At 38.4% G+C, this 15,047-nt stretch overlaps 1 protein-coding gene across 11 annotated transcripts in view; it reads right to left on the bottom strand.

Annotated features, from left to right (window-relative positions):
• LOC123321327 (hemicentin-1-like) overlaps positions 1 to 15,047 on the bottom strand; it is a 160,119-nt gene that overhangs the window by 55,100 nt on the left and 89,972 nt on the right. For 5 of the 11 annotated variants that reach the window (XM_044908800.1, XM_044908802.1, XM_044908801.1 and 2 more), the window contains one exon: positions 5,793 to 5,888. The exons of 5 other annotated variants lie outside the window; for them this stretch is intronic. The gene's annotated coding sequence lies outside the window, so the exon portion shown is untranslated. Of the gene's footprint in view, positions 1 to 5,792; positions 5,889 to 8,680; positions 8,811 to 15,047 lie in introns of those variants that run through there. One more of the 11 variants, XM_044908807.1, reaches the window with a different exon arrangement.

Raw genomic sequence — 15,047 nt, 5'->3', positions numbered from 1 at the left:
AGAGAAAGATTCCATATGAAACGACTCATACGAGTTCTGATGGTCGAATATTCAACTGTGTAAATTCATTCTTGATGAAAATGTAACCAGAAATTCATCGAAGAAAAAACCCCACTGTATTCAGAAGATAAATAAGTTATTTCCCACAGCGTCCTTCGGCAGAGTACCTTCGGGCTCTTCGAACTAAAAAAAAAATAATCGCACCTTTAATTGGGAGAAGGGGAAAGGTCTGCGTGGACCTCAGGGAGGTTCGCCAATTAATCAAAAGTTTTTGCCGCCTCCCCATCCCTTTCTGGTCTGAATCTTGTATAGAACAACTTTGGTCGATGGGTCCATGGCCAAGTTGATGAAAATCATTCCGACGTGATGAATAACGTCAGTCCCAAAACTGACCACTAATACACTATTATAATGAATCATTATCCCTCAAATAATCGAACATACTGAATGATAGCTTGGAATACGAACGTCGAAAAATATCAACCTGATTCAAGAAACAAAAAATTGTAAAAACCTTCAGTTGAATTCCACGTGAATAAATGAAAGAAGTTCCTCAATTATTATAGATGAGAATCAGTATCCTAGATTCGTAGCAGCTTATTCAATAATCAATCTCTGAGCTAGGTACAGCTTTAACATGGCCGCTTTCATACGTAATGAGCGTCCATTTAGGTGGATGTCTGTTATTACTTCTAGTGGAAATAAAACTGAAGTGATAACGACCGTCGAATTATATGAAATCACTCAATTTGGAGAGAAAAATCCAGGAAGAACAATTCCAATTCCTCTTTATGGTGCTTAGCTTTAGAACTTGACATATTTTGGGGGTTTACAGAAAGATGAAACTAGTATTCAATAGAGCAATCAATGTAGTAAAGTTATCGAAGTGGTTTGAGCAAATTATAGTGTTGAAATATATTCAAATCTTCCAAATGTCCCTCAAGACAATTACATAACACCATGTATCTATTTGGGAATTTCAGTCGATGGAATAGACTCGTATTCTCCGAGTGCAAAACCCTTAATTGATATAAATCTCCCTTAATCGAATAACGCGATTTTTTCTCACGCCGATGGTACATGCAATCGATCGTTTGAATAATTCTGTTCATTTGAATTTCACGTTTCCCCATTGGTATCAATGCGAGGTGGGTTGTTGATTGGTCATCAATTCAGTATCCCCGCTAACTCTAGAACAATTGATTCCAAATTGGGATCCTTGTAATCTAATCTAATTCACTGTAGGTTGCGTATTATAGCACCGGGAGAGAGGCATCAATACTGGGTTCACGTATTGCGCTGTCAGTTTGACATCGATATACCTCAATGGTCGAAATACTTTGATGAATGGTGCTTTTGTCCCGTCGATGCGGTAACTCTTCCAGCTGTTTGAAACGGGACTCCGGTAGAGAAGTTGGTGAAGGGTGTTTTTCGGGACACTTCCAAAGTGGAATGACACGTACAATTATGGTCTTGCATACTATATTAACTTCGTTCAGTTATTTGGAACTAACGATGAGAAGTTCTGCACCAAAATTTGTTGAGGATCATTGGTGAATGATCTCAAACTCGATGAATGATACCCACCTTTGTGGGCACTTTGTATATCACAATAATACAGCGATTGCTTGGGTTAAGTTCCATTCCACTTAACTAGCAGAAGACGATTCGTTAAAAATCACGAAACGGTAAAAGACGAATCGTGCCGTGCGAATCCCGAAGACTTCCCCCTTCATAAAGATACTTCCACACTTCTCACAGTCTTGTAAGATTCAATGGAAAAATGGACCCCTCCAGTCGCTGGCTGTTCATCAGGGATGATGAATCGAAATCCTTACGCAGGGTAAATAAAACGTGTTCGTCATTACGGCACCGGAACGAAGATTTATTAAGGCCTGAATCCAATCAGAAGTTGAAATTTTCCACCATCTAAAGTCCGCATTCCACATTCAATCATCTCGATTAACATCGGGCGGAAATTGAAACAGGAATGTTGTCCGTTCCTATTTTTCTTCGGTCCAACAAACTGCGAAAGTATGTCAATATTTTCCGAACCGAATCAAAATTCCGGCGGTAATTAGTTACCAACCTTAATTACAGTGCGGATTTGATCGATATAATGAAAGGAGGGTCTGGCCCACATGAACGATGGACGCTCACATACCAGGATGTGATAAGGCGCATTCTTTCGTGGCGGAGCTATTTTGAATCCGATGTTAATTAGTCCGCCACGGGAATTGGGAATTCCCCCAAGAATATCTCGACTTTTCGCGTCCATCAGCATGAGATTGAAATGTTGTCGCCGAATTTAAGGAGTTTGTAAGGATTGCAAACACAGAAATTGGTCTGAAAAAGGCACCTTGAACTCTATAGAAATCTAAGAACTTTTGTCCTTCGATTTTCTTCTCTCCTTCCCAATTTTGTTCAAATTGTTAAGTCGTAATCCAATCATCAAATATGTGGTCGGAATCGATCCACAATCATCCATCAAATTAATTCACTTCCTTGACGAAAAACCGTCTTCCTGCCTTTCAAACCATCAACAACGAGTAACGTCAATCATGCAGGCCCTAACTAGTATTATTCACTATTTATCATCCCCACTAATAATCTTGGCTCCCTACTTGCATCAGCGAACACGTGAGTGTCATAAATTATGCAGATGACGAAATTGTGTTTATTTAGGGTGCTTATCCTCCCAGATCTCATCAAACTATGTAGTCTCATCACGAGTAATTAACAAACCCAGGTGGACAACCCTTTAAATGTTCGGATAAACCTTCTGAATTTTTCATTCGAGCTGAGCTAAATCGGAAGATTATAGGATTAGGATGCTCTAGTTTCAAACCAAATAACACAAAAAGTTTACCGCTAATGGGTTCCCAATTGGCACCCCAAAACAAAATAGTTGTGGGGTGAGCTTTTTGATTGAAGGTGAAGCTTGGAAGAGTTTCCGTTGAACAGAAAGATTGCAAGGGTATTTTCCAACGCTCAGATCGAATCATTTAGAACGGGGGAGTTGCCAAAAAAGCTGAGCTTACACAAAAAAAAAAACGTACGTTAGGTAGCGTGATCCGCTTGAATGTTTTGCGAAGGCATATATCAAGTGACTCTAATTACAGGGTCTTCGCTGATTACGGCCCGTGAACTAGCGCGTCAAACACATAAGCAATCACTAAGATATATAAGGGCGCACACAGTCTAATGAATCACCTTTGCCCTCCCCCTTTCATTAGGTCATCGCCAAGATCCGATCTTAGATTTATATCTTGATTAAATATTTTCCTATCGATCTTCGTATTCACGTTACGCATACTTTACCCATTTATTTTCATTCAAGAGGTATCCATCGATAAATCAGAATGTTGGGGAAACGCCTATTACGCTGGCGGACTGAAAACGCCAACCTAATAAAAAATCAATCGGCGAAAGGGAAATGAGAACTTGGCCACTCATCTATAATTGGTTTGTGGTAAACAATTTTGTAGATGCATTATGGTAATGGTTCTCTTTTATAATTATACATCACCCTTGAGGGTCGAAAACTGAGAGACAGATATTTAAAAACTTATGACATGATCATAAGAAGTGAAAGAAATCTGAACCTGAGAAAAACATTAAAATAGAGACGAACGATTGAAAAAAATAAAGAAGTCGACCTCTTGTTTAGCGATTGAATAGACCAAATTTGATAGAATTCCTAACAAAAACAGTAGAACCTGTACAGTTTCACAACTCGAAAGAATATTCTCGAAAATATTTTACATATCGCCTGATGAAGAAAGTTTCCCTACTCTTGTTAGGGAACATGGTTTCAAAAAAATTGCATCTGACAAAGAGTGTATAGCTCCTAAAGCATGAGGAATTTCCACAAAAAAATATTTTCTATTCTTTCGATCAATATCGAAATGGATAGAAAATGTTTCGCATGGCTAGTTGGAAATGCAAACCACTTTGATAAGTTTTATCAAAGCCAGTAATCCCTATCAAAATGCCTGAGAGCAATCCATCTGAAACGGTTGAAAAAAATTTCTCGCATCACAACGCTTTCGCCATTTTGCAATCGAATGATAGCGCGTTATCGTCATTTCAATCGCTCATATTAGTTTTTTCAATTCGTCCGTTCATATCGCGTCCTTCTGTCTGTTAACCAAGTGAAAATAACGGAAAACTCGAAAATATCGTCCGGTTCAAACGTCCCCCTCGACTTCTCTTCAGTACATATACCCGGCGATGATAAAATCTCTCTTTTATGCCACCCTATATTCATTCCCATGAGAACAAATGAGACGTTTTACTCTACGAGAAATGTACTGAGACGGCCACCTTTCCCTCCTTACACCAATGGCTTCACGCACCTCTCACAACATTTGTAACCTTCATAAACGCACCCCTCCTTATGGCTGTTGTAAAACCTTCGTTTCGTAACATTTTTCACCTTTCATGATCAATGAACACTGGGGGGTGACATTCATTCTAGCAGATTTTCATGTAGAACTCATCTTCATAAAGGGGATGAGAAGAAAATATCGAAATTTAATTACATCAACTAACTTTTTCCATCGACTTTCTACTCACTCCAAGTTATATAAAGTATTTCACGACCTGAATCACAAACGACGATTTCTGTTGAAATTTGATGGTTTTAAAACACTGTTAAGAAGAAGCACACCCGTAAAACATCCCAAGTTATCTCCCAAACATTAATAATATTAAGATAAAGATACATTACGAATGTCGACCAGCTTGCCGCAGCCTACCGGGCAGAAACAAGAAAGCGAGGGAGAGATGTAAGTCAATTTCGGAATTATAATGGCTATGCAAAAATTGAAGCAAGTGCCTCTCATAAGCCGTCTCTTTCAGAGGAGGAGGATCATAAGAAATGCCGCATAAAATACGATTTCAACGTCGCGTCGTTTTTTCAATTTTGCGGAAATATTAACTACGCCGTACGTCCAGAGTTTCGGCTGAAGAAATTGATAATCGTTACACAAATTGCTGAGCTTAGGGCCAACCGCATAATTTATATTGAAAGTCTGACTTGGAGCCACAGCATTATGCAACAGTGAGTCTCGGCTTTGCCTGAAATACTGCTCCATTATATGCCTCATAAAAACGCCAAGTGTGCTCGTTTTTCAGAATATCGTTTCGTTCGACTTCATTATCACCTGCTCGACTTGGACAGATTTCTCTGTGCACCGCGGGAAAAATCTGGAAAAGGCTAATGGGCCTGACGCACGCGCTCTCAGTAATGTGTACGATACTTTGATATAACTACGAAAGGCAAATGCGAAAAAAATTTAAAGAACTATTTATTCCTACAGCTGAATGCTCATAATTGTCAGGAATAGTGCAGCAACTTTAATCCTTCCTCGGAAATAAACTTCTCGTGATAGATAGTTCGGAGACATTCTCCTCACAACTCGAAAACCCCTATTTGCTACTCATATCTGCGACTTGTCAACATCTCATATAAAAGTGAGAAGGTAGGCACAAGTTGGTAGAGAATTTGAAGAATACCGAGCAAGGATTTGTTCGTCAGCAAACTGAAAGCGCTTTGTGAGAATATCACAAAACTAACCCGAAGTTCGTTTCATACGAATTTAATCTCAAATTCTGCGTATTTCACGTTTTAGAGGCAACAAACCTAACTAGTTGGGTCACTGATATTCCGAAACCCTAGACGCAATTCATGAATTAATAAAATAAGATTCTCCTGTAGTAAAACACATAAAATGATGCCAATAAACAAAAGCCATCACCAAAATGAAGAAAACCAATTTTATAAAAACCTTTGTCATTGTAGCTTGGGCTTGAATATTCTTTATCCAAGCCTGGATGATGTGTCTTCCTCAACGATTTCGTCCAATAAATCTGGTCTTATTTACCTGCAACAAAAATGTCCAATCAGTACTGAAGTGAAGTACCAAACATATTTTTATTGTATTCTATATTACGTTTGATTCGGTAGGAGTCCTCTTAAAACTGTGAGTGTATAGTTGAGGATAAATCATCCTGGATTCATTGTATAAATATTGAGTTTGAACGAGAAAAACATGCCGTAAAGTGCAGTATAAATCATGTGTCCAAATAAAATCAATAAAGAGGCTGAGAGTTCCAAATGGGAATTATCCAGCAACATCACTTGCTTTCGTATATTTTACCGATGTCTAGACGACATTGATTCATTCGTGAATGAATGTTCAGCTCATTCCAAATGAAAATTTTCTCTAGTATGGAGTAATTTCTATTAGATTTCGGATCGATTAGTAGGGAAATAGGGGATGATTCCGTTCGGGGTTAGCATGTTGGTGGCCTTGTAAATTAAACAGCTGTCAATGAAACGCTTGCCCCAAAGTTCAAATGTTGCAGATTCTCGAAATGGGCACTGTAAACAACCGCTAAACGTGTGCGTTAATAATGTTCTACAGTAACAATAACAATAATGAATGTACCCAACGACTCGAATATCAAGTATCTGCAAGAATAATTGAAATTTTTTCGGTATTTGTACATGTTTCTCATTAGATTGAAATAATAAAAAAACTATATAACTAAATACAGTTCTGGAACGGAGATCAACAGTATTTCTTCCTCTTAAAGTATCGTTTCCATTTCCTTATTTTCCACTACAAATGACAACGAACGTCAATTGAATATTCGCAGCTTTCATAACTGATCTTTCAAATATGAACACGACCGTGTTGCATAAATCACAAAAGAATCATTACCGTTCACTGAAACGTTGCAAATCCCCCCAGAACTCCCGTTCCCGGCAATTTCAAGACAAATATATTCCCGCCGGACTATTTCCATTTATTTATACTCATTGTTCGGAAGCCTGGAAAGCTTAATTTCAATTAATCACGTGATAGTCAATGTTGTGGGTAGCGAGGACCTTCATGAATAAACATTCACGTACAAATTCCTGAATGAAATTAAGATGACAGTCGAAGGTTTTTATTACAACTCCCTACTACAGCAACTAACTTCATCAAACTTCCGAAATTCTAATTATAGTTATGAGTCATCTCGATTTATGTATAGGAGACAGCTCACGAAGTATAAGGGTTAGGGGACAAACTTCCTACGTTGTCAAGAATATGTACGATGTCGTTTCGGCGACTTTGACGCAGAACGGAAGATGGCCTTACAATCGCAGTAAGCCTTATTTATCGTAAGATCTCACGCATGGGCCATTGTGCCTTTCCAGCACAATTCTAGCGAAAACGATGGTTCTTCCTTAGATGGGTACAATAATACGAAATTCCATCGAACGTTAATTTCTAAAATTCCATCTATTCCAAATGTGGCAGTGCGTTATCCTCCAGAAAAACGAAATGTTCTCCAATAACTGTGTAAAATGTTGGTACTACTTTGTTGATAACTCTTCTGTGTCTTCCAGTGGCAGTAAGAGTGAGAGTAAACGTGTTATCACACTTTGGCTAACATGAACTGAATAGACGTTCGTTTTTTGAGATAAATATATCTCTAAACGTGAAGTTTTATTACTTTCCCTTATCATAGCACCTGCAGCAAATTTATGGCCAGTTTTGATGATTTTTACTAGCGAATGTGTTGGCAATTAGGTGAACTATCTCACCTCAAAATACCTCACAAGTTCGATTGTGTGTACCCCCTGTTGATTACATTATTATCGACGGTATAGTGGCAATTCACCCCTTTCCACGTCTCCTATGGGTTCGGGGTCTCAGATGCGGTTAAATTTATGCAGCATGATTTAACTCTGTAACTAGAAACACACCGAAGTTTGGGAAACAGCATAACACGTTCGTTACGGTTCCTGTGACGATTTTACTTTCTTCTCTAGATACCAGGAAATTGGGTTCGTTTCCATGTATGAAGTAGTAGGTCATCCGAGATAAAGTGAAACAACCCTGCTCAGGGATTCCCTTGAACCTTTGTCAGGACGAGAACTCTGCGACTGACTGCCTGATACCAGAAATTTCCTTACTCACCGGTGAATATCGCCCAATGGAAGGAAATATGACATCGGAAATGTTATATTGTAATAACAATTTGGGTCGCTATTCCGTTTTCATCGTGAAAATATTCAATTCGAATTCGGTATGGAACCAATAAGTGCATTGAAAGTAGATTAATAAACCTGTATTGGACTTAAAAGTGAAGTAAACGTGGCGAAAAGAGCTGTCAGCATAAAACGGCTGAAAAGACTGCAAGAATCCATTCACGTCTGCCATTCTTGTGATCAATAAGACTAATTCGCGAAAGAATGGTGCGCTATCGCTCGAACAGTAGCCGAGAATGAAGGAATTCACCGTAACAATCATCCATAAGTTGACGAATCCATAAAATCCTCTTCATGGCGAAATGAGATCGTTTTCGAGCAAGGTGTCCCGAAGATTACGATTTTTGACACTGATGCTCCTTTCATATCGTTCGGAAGACACTTCAATCAACCATTTAAGCCCAGAAAGAACGATATTGATTATTCGCAGTGTGAAATTTTAATAACGACGAACTCGGCAGCTCTGACATTCTGCTCTTCGTCTTGTTGGGATTTTATGAAATGGCAGAGCCGAGAAGTTGTGCTTCAACGGAACAATAATCCGGAAGAAAAGTAGTTTATTGTCTCCACTTCATCGACTGAGAGTAAAAATTTCGACGGAATAATTCAATATTTTCAGGAATATCTTACCCTCTGAGGAATGCAGGCTGTGAATTCTTCCTTTTTCATATTCAGGTATTTAGGCATTTCTCCTAATATTCAGAGCACTTCAAGTAAAGAAATACGAATATTGTCGAGATGTTTTTGTCCACCCCTACCTCATTCGTGGCCTCGGGTAAACATTCGATATTCACAGTTGACTGAACTGAAGATGAATTACATCAACAATTCTCATAATCGAATCAGATTTTATTCCCAAGGTTTCACATACCACGTGTACCAACCAGATGAAATACATTTCATCTGGTTTCATTTTCATTTGAAAAAAAAAACTGAGGAAAGTAAACTTTATATTCCGAATTGAGTGATCAAATTTCAACTCACTCATCTCTTTTGACTAATGTAAACTTAATCCACCCAATAATTTTTTCAGTACTCATTTCAGGACCTAATTTAGTATTAAATTAATAAAATTCGGTTGAGGTGTTCACACCTCAGTATATTTCTGTTCTGTTGTAATTTCCCAATCACAATTAAATTTATATTAAACAACGTTCAGACCTGAGAACACTATCAGTTTCGGTGGGTAGTGAATTAAACTCTCGTCGGAATCCCTGAAGTGCTTATTGACGAAGATAAAAATTTATGCACCCGATGGGAACGTCATTTTTGGCACATCGTTACATATTTCAGCCGTTGTTTTCTGCTGGGAAACATTCACGAATTCCTCATACGCCGAATAATACTCCGGGCGACAAATCTGCGCGAGGAACTGATGGAACAAAATAATAAAATACAGAGTCGAGCCGCGACGAGAATGGATGAAATGGGGGGTGAAAGGGAAAGTGCAGTCTGAAAAAAAAAACAGTCTGCTATTTAAATGAGGGATTTCCGTAAGCCATTCTACCGTGCACGCTCATGTAAAATTCGAATGGGGAATTTGGCGCTGTTTTGGAAAGAGCCGGATCCTTTTTTAACATGGGAACTTGAAGAAATCTCCAAGGAGTAACAAAATAATGAATGCATAAAATTACAAATTCAGTCTTTCCAATAAAAATTGGAACAAAAACGATGAAATTATTCCACGGATATAACCAACAGTTTTCGAGTTAATCACAAACTAGAAAAGCTCAAATACGAACGAAACGTCCACTTCTTATTCTCAGAGCAATTCGGCCGCTTTATTTATTCGTTGCCGACACAAAATGCGAATCGACCCAGATTCCAGCAGAAATCTCGGCGATCAGAACAACAATAAATTTGATTCGATGAAAAAATTGATTGGGAATGCCGCGGAGAAGGGGCACGGATTGATTGTTGAGGACCGAATTGAATTTCCCCCATTTGTATTGATAATACTAATTTTTCCGACCGATAGATAGCGGAACAAGGGATCGATCCCTAAGAAACCATTTATATTTTATCGAAAATGGATTCCGCAATAATATAAATCTTGTTCGGTAATGACCGGAATTCGAATGAACTTTCCTAACATGGTAGCTTGGCGTGCTCGTTAATTTATCGTTCAGTTTCCGCATTTGGGACGTATTCAAAGTTACAAAGAAAACTCCGAATGTAAGGAGAGTTAGGTCCTTTGGGGAGGGAAATCGATGTATTCGAATTGAATATGCCGAAAAGTTGCAACAGATAGGTGATTTTGGAACTTTTTCAACGAATAAAATCGGAATGATGAGAATGGTTCTCTGTGAATGATTGTGTAGAATATTCTTTCGAGTAATAACCTTTTACTTCTTATTCTGATGGAAAATCCTCGAACACGTCGATTTCTTTCGAAATTTCACATCTTTTCAGGTATAATTGAAAAGTTGGTCATTAATTCTCTACGGTAGTCAAAGGTAGTTGAGTTTTTTAAATGTAAACCATAACTTTTGGTGCCAGAAATGGATAATCATTACTGAATGTCATTGATTAGGGTTTATTCATCGAGCCCATGTATCATGGGTTCCAAATCGCAAAACTCATTGAAAGGTTTCTCCATTTTGGCACAAAAAGTTTGAGTGGCTATTTAAAAAACTCAACTACCCTCCACCTACTTTATTATACATGAAAACGTTTTCTCTGCTGTAAATATCAGACAGAAGGCTATCAGTAAAATAGAAGAAGAAGACTTTTATCAAATTAAAGTACCTATTTGGACTAACTCATTCCACATTTCGAGAAATGCGAGCAATCTGACAGCATCTGACGTTTCCCCAACAGCTCGAGGCATCTCTCAGGGAAAATTGCTAGAACAAACTACCTCTTTCTGATGATACATCAATGAGATGTTCATATTAAACCCCGTCAAGGGACGAATATGAAAATATATAAATTTTTTCCTGTCTCGACTGTTGTTTTTATCGTGCCAATCTACGTGGCCATATGTCATGGTTGCGTTCGGATCGGGCATTTTCGCGTTTTTCGATTGGTTTTTTTTTCCGTTCCCGCTCCGCGTCGCACGATATAAATATCGGGACCAGGATCCTGTCGGCGCGAATCCTTGAAATCCCTAAACGGAAATTGAATCAAGCTTTCAATATTCGAAATTTAAAATATTCACCGGCACATAGAACGGCAATTTGCCGACGCTACACAGTGCACATAGCTGGGGTTATTAGGAAACCGTGGAACTTGGATCAATTAGGGATTTTTCAAGGATGGGAAACCTTAAAAAGGGGGGGTGTTTCCTGTTTGAACATGTCGACTCATTTGCCAGGAAAATTGAGGCGTTATTCGCACAAATAATTGGGGATACAGGCTTTTCTAATTCAAAATGACCGAATTTTCCGAGTTGGTTTCGCTAATCGCGATCGAAAATTCTTTTTCCATAGCAGGAAAACAACCTAAGTAGCTCCGACCAAAACACCATTTCGCTAACGGAAAACAAACTCGGATTACGGAATAAAAATCACGGGAAGGAGCCTTAAGTACCGAGACTCGTATAATTCATTTTATTATGATGTCAGAACTGCTCCAGAGACATTTTCCTAAATAATTTCGGGCCCTTTTTCATTCCCTAGTACATTTAATTTATTCTTTTATGCGCTCTAGTTGCCCTTCCGGTTTCGTTTCAACTTTTCAGATTTATATCATTCAGTAACTTTCGAAAACATTTGATGGCATCTTTATGTATTACACCGGGCTAGGTAAAAGTGTGGAAACTCCTGATTTATGCCCAAACTATCGGACTAATTGAAAAATACGCCGAACACAGGATTTTCACTCCTTTGCGTCGCCAACTTTGGCCCGTTTTTCAACTAATTACTAATTTTCCTTCGGAACGATTCACCAAAAAGGAAATAAACGTTTCCTAACAAATAATCTTGAAACAATATAAAGGAAAGTGAGGTTTCTGCTCTGGAAAATGAATCCAAACGTTCCGAAATTATTCTCTCGAAAGCTTCATTATTCCCGAATTTTTTTTGGAAATAATGGATCGAAAAAAACGCAGAGCGCGAATGTCCAAGAAGTTTTTCATGAGAATTACGCCTCCCAATTGCCCCTATAAGCCGCGACAGTTAACTGAAATTCATTCGGGAATTAAGTGAAGTAGTAATTTCTGTTGAGTCGTGGAACTTGTGAGAAAAATTCTGGGAAATGGAGACGCTAGAGGAAATGAAGAAATTATATTTCAGCGAACTGAAACGTTCGAGCTATTTCGGGAATTTCCACCTATAATATTAATTCCGCAGATACATTTATTTGTCATTTACGAGGTTCAATTTCATACTGTATCGGGTTTTCCGAGAAGAGACAAATTTCACAGAGCGCCTCCCCAGTTGCAATGATATTACATTTACTCTAAAGGTACTTTGCCGCTAGAACTGTTCGTCAAAGACATATAAATAAGTAACCAGACCACAGAAGACTACTCTTCAACTCTTCCAGTGAGAAGAAAGCAAATCAACGTCGCAGGTACATAAAGTTCCCTAAGCATAGTCCCCATTAAGTCAACCTAACATTGAGACGCTTGTGAAGAAGTGGCGAACACAAGCGTTAAAGATAACAGTGGGCAATGAAGCGGGTACACAGACGAAATGAATGCGAACTTTGTGAATTTGCAACAATCTTTCCAAAGGAGCCCAATTTTGAAAATTAACAGTGAAAAAGTGTTTCATCTTATCCGTTGAAATATATCAGATTGACCTTGTATAACAAATTTTTTTTTGATAGACTCGTCGTGCCTCAAGTCGAAACCGTAAGAATATCCCGATTGTTTCCATCTGAGGTACGCGTTTTGATAAATATGTGCACGATGTCGTTACAGGCGAGCTTCGAGGATTTCAATTCCGCTATTTGCATACAAATTATGCTCAGATGCCGTCTGAAATTTTTTGCCCTTTCAGACCTCTCCCGAAGCTTTAATCTGGCCTAGGGGCAACTTAGGTGTGGCCACGTCACTGGTTGAGGTTAACAAGGGTTGCCCGAGGGTGGTTTTTCCTCAACGTCTCAAGAGGGTTTTCAATGTCCAATTATATGAAAAAATGTGCAAAGTACTACGATTCCGATTGTATTATATTCTGTCTGGACCCCTCAGAAGTCCATCGTTTCCGACGATGATGATTCCTCGAGATATTTTTTGGTAATTTTTTTCACGCACGCGTCTCATGTCTTCGATTATAACGTTCATCTCGATTAATATCGTATTGGGAATATTTCGAAAACCAATTCGCTTTATTACTAATTAGTTTCACTGTGTGGAATCTAATATCGATTTAAATCGAATATTGGTAATTAATTGAAGTGTGAAGATCAAAGTGTTCGGTAAATATTAGTCAGCTAGCTACTTGATATATGAGTATGTAATTAACGCCAAACGCCATCTGAAAACTCGTTATATTGGAAGTCGTGCAATATATCGAGTCAAATATTATCATGGTCCTGATTTGTATTGCTCCAGAGTCACTGAGTTGTGATTATTCATTAGGGCCCGACCCTGGTTCCAACCATCTCAGCCTAATTAAAATTTACAACAAAAAGAATGTTAATTTTGGAAATATTCCTATAATACCAAGCGGTAGTATCTTCAATTAGGTATGCAACTTTTCATGTATGATTGAGGAGTTTGTCAGGAGAGGGTAGTTGAGGTTTCTTATTATTATTAATATTATTTTTGTTAATTGAGATGAATCCGAGTTGGCTGAACGTGTTCCTCAGAATTTACCACCTTATTGAAACAGCCTTAGTATGGTCGAGTAACTTAATCAGAAATAACACAGAACGCTATTCGGGGAATTTCAATCATACAATATATCCGAGAACTACTGAATATCCCTCGAAACATAAACAATTCTCGAAGCTTGGTACTATGTTCGGTAAGTTGTTCGACCAAGCATCCGTAGAAATGGGATTAATTATCGAGTTTATTCGACAATGATAGTCGACAAGCTTACTCGGTATGTTAATGGGAATTGTTTCGTTTGTAAGAACTTCTTGGGCTACTTATCTTGAACAACGATGCAGTGGGACTGCACGTTTCCAACCCCCACCCCTATATTGAGGTATAGAGTAATCTGGTGCCGTTGTTCTAGCTTCACCACAGCTCCAAATGAAATTGTTCAGTGGGTTGAGTCATTTGCATGTTAATAGAGAGTTTATATCACCTAGTGCATTCTAAAGGGGTTGAATAACGAAATAAATACTTCTAGATAGTCCAATCATCCTATTTACTGCCGGAATATTTTAATTTTATGCAGTCGACCCCGAGTCCTCTACAATTAATAATATTATCGCAAGTGGAATCGGGATTTATGTCTGATGAGACGATATAGAAATGTCTTGAACTTTAGAATGCGAAAGGACGTATAAGGATGACGTAAATCAACCCAGGGTTATTAAAGCATTTAATAAGAACTCGCTAAAACTGGCTGGGTTTTGCACTCATAACGAAATGACTTTCTGAATATTCGAGGACTGTTTGAGCTGGTCCACCCTGTGTAAGATCGTTCAATTCGGTCAGATCCATTCATATGAAGATATGCAGAAGTCCCCCTGGATGTATTCCTCATATTCATTCCGTTCGTGATAATGGCATAATAGAAATGTCTCATTTTCGAAGTTACGGGTTTAATGAGGAAAATGCCCGTTGAAGGATGGCTTAATAGCTTAGTGCAGTTCACTCGGTGTGTTCGGCTACGAAAAGCCGCATTTGCACGGGATTTGAGTACGCGCCCTGCATATGGGATGAAAAAGTTGACGGCACTCAACGGCTATTAGTTTTCACTATTTCATGCCCATAAAGTTATATGAGATCACTCAATATTTTACAGAACTATTTATAGAACGTATGGAAAACCATGGTTCATTGTTCAATAAGTATTCCCAAAAATTGTTTCCGTAGTATTTCATACTCTATATTGTTTTATTGAACTGAATCTGATGTTTTAGTTGATTATTC

Source organism: Coccinella septempunctata, chromosome X (assembly GCF_907165205.1).
Source record: "Coccinella septempunctata chromosome X, icCocSept1.1, whole genome shotgun sequence".
NCBI lineage: Eukaryota > Metazoa > Arthropoda > Insecta > Coleoptera > Coccinellidae > Coccinella > Coccinella septempunctata.
The sequence above is the reverse complement of the archived record's forward strand: the minus strand, read 5'-3'. Positions and strand labels throughout refer to the sequence as shown.